Consider the following 6,000-nt stretch of genomic DNA (forward strand, 5'->3'; position numbering starts at 1 on the left):
TTATAGGTAAGGAAACTGAGACTGAAAATTTAAATGTATTTCCCAGTGTGGTATAGCCATTCCCAGTGTGGTATACCCATTGCTCATAACTACCCATGCTTCCCACCATATCTGAAACCACCTTACTATGTAACCAGATCTACCAAGTAGATCTTTTAGTCACAAAGAAAATCATTATGAAAATAGACGAGGGAAAATATTTGAGAACCTGGAAGGAGATAATTCCCAACTAACTTTTTTTGCTTGTGAAATAAAGTACTAGTCTTAATAACCTGATGAATTATAAAATGCTTGTTTCAAACTCTTCTTATATGTATGCCATACCTATGTTTCCATCTGTAACTGCACGTGGACAATGTTTTCAACAGTTGATCTAGCTGACCAAGATGGAAATATTAATTTACTTGAGAAATATGGGTATCTGAATATGAAGGTGTCATGATTTCTACAGATGCCTATTACTGAATAAAAGCCAGTGGGTGAAATAAACAAGTGTTGCTCATCTGATCTAAGTCCTTCCGTGCAGGCATGGGAGGAAGTAACTGTGGCCTAGCTGGACCGTCTTCCATCTGACAGCCCATAAAGGAGCTGGCTGGAGAATGTCGTGGATGTTTAGACACCGTAGCAACAGCGACTGCTTGAGGCAGCTAACTTCTTGGACGTGCTGCTGTTCAGCCCACCATACCACTATCATTTCTATCATGTTTTTGTATCTAGGCTTTTCTCCTTGCCACCCTTGAAAAAAGCCTTAAGTCTCTTACAATTCCCATCTGGAAACAGACTACTAGTCTCCAGTCTAGTGCGCAGAACCCCGCGAGATCCTGCAGGTGTGTGCCCTGGAATCAAAGGGTAAAACAGCTAGAATTTGTAGGTCAAGATTTTTAGCATCTTTCAGAGGTTTAGGCTTTTAGTTTCTTTGTAATTTTTGCAAATTTGGAAAGTTTGAGATTTGTTGTAGATGTGGTAGCTGGATAAGCAAGCAGGCACTGTTTTCCTGATTAAGTAGAAATCTGACCATGATCACTTTCCACCTCTAACATCGTGCCACCCAATACCTGGAATTTTCAACCTTAGCAGCATGTCACATAATCAAGTGGGGTTTATAAAATATGCAAATGCCCAGGTTTGTAATCACCTTATGGCTTGTCAACCCAAATCTAAGGATGTACGGCCTGAGCACCTTGAGTCTTAAAAGCTCAAAGACTGATTCTCATTTTTAAATATGATTGAAATTACCAGAGAACCCTGCCCTCAGAATCGTGACATTCTAATGAGAGAAAAATGGCCAATGCAAGTAACATGTGGAGGCCAAGAAGAACCCTGTTTTGCCTTTTTGTGCATGAAACCGACTCTGAAGCAAGAAAGGGGAGGGGAGTGAAGAGATCAAAATGTCAACGTTCCCCTCACAAAAATTAACTCAAAACAGGTCACAGACCTAAATTTAAAGCACAAAACTAGAAGATCACATAGGAGAAAACCTAGGAGCCCTTGGGTGCGGCAGTGACTTTTAGATACAGTACCAAAAGCATGATCCATGGAAGAAATAATTATTAGCTGGACTTCATTAAAATTCAAAACTGCTCTTCAAAAGGCCATGTGAAGAGAATGAGAACACACGCCACAGACTGGGAGAAAAAATTTGCAGAAGATACATCTGATAAAGGGCTGTTTCCAAAGTATACAAAAAACTCAACACTCAGCAATAATAAACAACCTGATTTAAAAACGGGCCAAAGAAATCCAATCATTTGCAGCAACATGGATGGAGCTGGAGGGTATTATGCTCAGTGAAACAAGCCAAGCGGAGAAAGAGAAATACCAAATGATTTCACTTATCTGTGGAATATAAGAACAAAGGAAAAACTGAAGGAACAAAACAGCAGCAGAATCACAGAACTCAAGAATGGACTAACAGGTACCAAAGGGAAAGGGACTGGGGAGGATGGGTGGGTAGGGAGGGATAAGGGGGGGAGAAGTAGGGGGGTATTAAGATTAACATACATGGGGGGGTAGGAGAAAAGGGAGGGCTGTACAACACAGAGAAGGCAAGTAGTGATTCTACAACATTTTGCTATGCTGATGGACAGTGACTGTAAAGGGGTTTATAGGGGAGACCTGGTATAGGGGAGAGCCTAGTAAACATAATATTTGTCATGTAAGTGTAGATTAGTGATACCAAAAACAAAGCAAAAAAAAAAAAAAAGGGCAGTTCCTGTGTGGTAACCTCCAACGAGTTCTACACAAGGGTATAAAGGGCATATAAAAGTGTAGGCAAAGGGTCTGTTTGTGTTTATACAGAGGATCAAAGCCTAATTGGGCTACCCTGAAAATGAACTAAGATACGATATGAAAAAGAACTTCCAACATCTGCACTCTCTGGAAGACTCATGCCAGAAGATGATCATCAAAAAACCCCAACAAAGATCCACGCACTGCTACAGCAGTAGATGCACTCATCCCACCAGCTCCTGGACTTGCCATGGGAATGAGGAAGGAGATATCTAAGCTGGCCTGTGCATACAGTGAAACAACAAATTTGACTGGATCTATACTGTTGGAACTCAACCAAGAATTTGGAGAAGTGCAAATTGTAGCGCTCCAAACTCTTACAACTACAGACTATTTACTGTTAAAAGAACATATGGCATGTGAACAGTCCCCAGGAATGGGTTGTTTTAATTTGTCTGATTTCTCTCAGACTGTTCAAGTTCAGTTGGACAATATCCACCATATCATAGATAAGTTTTCACAAATGCCTAAGGTGCCTTAATGGTTTTCTTGGTTTCACTGGAGATGGCTGGTAATTACAGATATGCTTTGGTTATGTAACTATACTCCTATTATGTTAATGTGTGTGCGCAATTTAAGTAGTAGCTTAAAACCTATATACGCTGAAGTTACTCTACAAGAAGATATGTCAAAGAAATAATCAATCTTCCCATGTTTTCTTCCGCCTGCTACTTCTATAGCTTTTCTTCTTCCTTCCTAATTACAACCCTTAAATAGAATTCGTGCCTCATATCAAATTTACCGAGTATCATAACTCCTCCAAGTGGTAAAGATACCTCAAGACAAATGCTGGGCATAGAAGCCACAGGGCATAAGTATGCAAAGAAGTAAAAAGCTAACCTTTTCAAACAATAAGGCTTCTCTCTCACTTACCAACTCTACATTTCCCTGTATGGCCCCGGAAGATGACTGGTTAGCCAGAGACGGGTAAGATTCCTCAAGGGAGGAACAACCTAAGACAGGCACAGTCGCAGGGGGGCCATCAGGTGAGAAATTGGGGATCAACAGAGGTGAGGCTTAGAACCTCACCCCCCCTGTTCTGAGAGAAATCTTCTGCATACGTGGATGTTTTATTGCCCTGGTCTAGCTTGGATTAACACATAGTCTACAGGCACACACCTGATCATCTACATTTGCTCTCTTACAACACTAAACTATGTTTTCTACCTTTATCTTGTATCTACCTACCACTTCAGCATTTTATTAAAAATAATAATAATAAAGAGAGAAATGTGGTATCCACATATAAATCAAGTATAAAAACCAAATGAGTTTTCATATTTGAACTGACTGTTTAGAGTTCATAATGCATGAGCAAAACCGAAAGTTTCTCTGATGACTGCCCTTGTACTGTTCACCATGTAACTTATTCATTATGTAAGAATTTGTTCTACATGTAAGAACTTGTTTGTTATGCCTCAGAAAATTGGAGACTGACGAAAATTAGGCTTGGGGTGGATTAATGATTGTGCATTGAGCATTGACTCCCCTATACAGAATTTTATTGTCGTTAACAACCATTTGATCAATAAATATGAGAGATGCCCTCACAAAAAAAAAAAAAAAAAGGACAGACTTCCAATGGTAAAATAAATAAGTAACCGGGATGTACTGTATAGCATAAGGAATATAGTCAAGATATTGTAACAGCTTGGTAGGGTGATAGCTGGAACCTCGAATTATGTATATAAATGTTCTACCACCGTGTTGTACACTTGAAACTAATGTAATGTAATACTGTGCATCAACTACCCTTCAATAAAAAATAATTATTTAAAAAAAAAAACAAAAAACGGGCCAAAGACTTTAACAGATGCCTCATCAGAGAAGATATACAAGTGGCAAATAAGCATATGAAAAGATGCTCCCAGCCTCATCATATATCATCAGGGAAACACAAGTCAAAACAGCAGTGAGATACCTACCAGAAGGGCCAAAATCCAGAACACTGACACCGTCAAATGCTGAAGAGAATGTGGAGCGATAGGAACTCTCATTCCTTGCTCGTGGGAATGAAAAATGGCACCATCACTTTGGAAGACAGTCTTTCAATTTCTTACAAAACTAAACATCCTCTTGCCATATGATCCAGCAGTTCCACTCCTTGGTACTTGCCCAAAGGGTTGAAAACTTAGATCCACACAAAAACCTGAACACAGATGTTTATAGCAGCTTTATTCATAGCTGTCAAAACTTGGATGCAACCAAGATGTCCTTCAGTAGGTGAATGGGTAAATAAACTGGTACATCCAAACAATGAAATATTATTCAGCTCTAAAAATGATGATCTATCAAGCCTTGAAAAAAACATGAACGCAACTTAAATGCATATTACTAAGTGAAAGAAGCCAAACTGAAAAGGCTACACACGGTATGATTCCAAGTACATTACATTCTGGAAAAGACAAAACTTTGGAAACAGGAAAAAGATTAGTGGTTACCTGAGGTGGGGGGATGGATGAATAGAGAGAGCACAGAGGATTTTTAAGACAATGAAAACAACTCTGTATGGTACCAAAATGATGGACACATGTCATTATACATTTGTCCAAATCCATAAAATATTCACCACCAGGAGTAACCGTAATGTAAACTATGGACTCTGGGTGATTATATGTGGTATAGGTTCACCAACTGCAAGAAATGTGCCATCTGGTGGAAGGTAATGATGCAGGTACAGGGGCTGGGAGTGTATGGGAAATCTCTGTATCCTTCATTCAATTTTGCTGTGAACCTAAAACTAGTTTTAAAAACTTGAGTTTTAGTAAAAACATTGTCACTCATATTATTGATAAAAACTCAGCTGGGGGGATGAATATGGAAGTGGAGAGAGACCAGGGATGTTGTGGTAATGAAAACCCCCACCAGGTCAAAAACATACAGAGCAGGGGGAGCTGTTAATCCTCCTGGGTTTTCTTCTTTAAACCCCTTAGGCTTAGTCACTAGCTTCTGGTTAGCCAAGAGGATGGCCACCCTACTAGAGGGAGGCAGCCAGCCTGGTACTTCTCTCAACCCTCCGGTACTCACAGCAACAAGACCTTCCTTCCAGGCCACCCACCCTGCTCCTCAGGATGCCCTCAGGCAGTCTAGATTTTGTCCCCAAGAGGTTGTGAAATAGCTCACAACACCCTATTAAGTAATTTCTATACCTTAGCACAAAATTCCAGTCCCTGTTCAATTTCCCATCACGAACTCTTCCAGGCACCCTGTCCAATGTCACATATGAGAAGGTCTGCAGTGAAATGAAATGGCACAAATAAGATGCTTGATAAATAAGCACCAACATGGAAGTGTTCCAAATTTAAACATACCCCTCCTCTCATAATTTTTCAGTGAGAAAGGAAAGTTAAAATATTAAATCAAGTAATGTCCAAGAACCAAAGAACATTAATTAAATTCTCCTACCTTGGTGAGTTAAAAGCCAAGGAGATGAGAGCTCTTCCAATTTTTGACGCGGTTGGTCCCTGGTGGAGGCACGCTCAGCTTCTTGGCGGAGCTGAAGAGATGTCGGGAAAGCAGTGTGTGCCATCTTCACAGGTTCTTGAGGTCCTCTGGATGTTCATTCAATTCAGCACCAAGTTTCTGGTTGAGCTTCATTTTTTAAAGAATCAAAAAATCAGTATGGCCCATAATGACCAAATTGCGAAAGTATGAAGAGTGTTGCGAAAATCCAGAGTGGAAAGCAGCATGGAAGTGAAGATTGATGGCATA

The sequence above is a fragment of the Manis pentadactyla genome, chromosome 6, assembly GCF_030020395.1.
Source record: "Manis pentadactyla isolate mManPen7 chromosome 6, mManPen7.hap1, whole genome shotgun sequence".
Lineage (NCBI taxonomy): Eukaryota > Metazoa > Chordata > Mammalia > Pholidota > Manidae > Manis > Manis pentadactyla.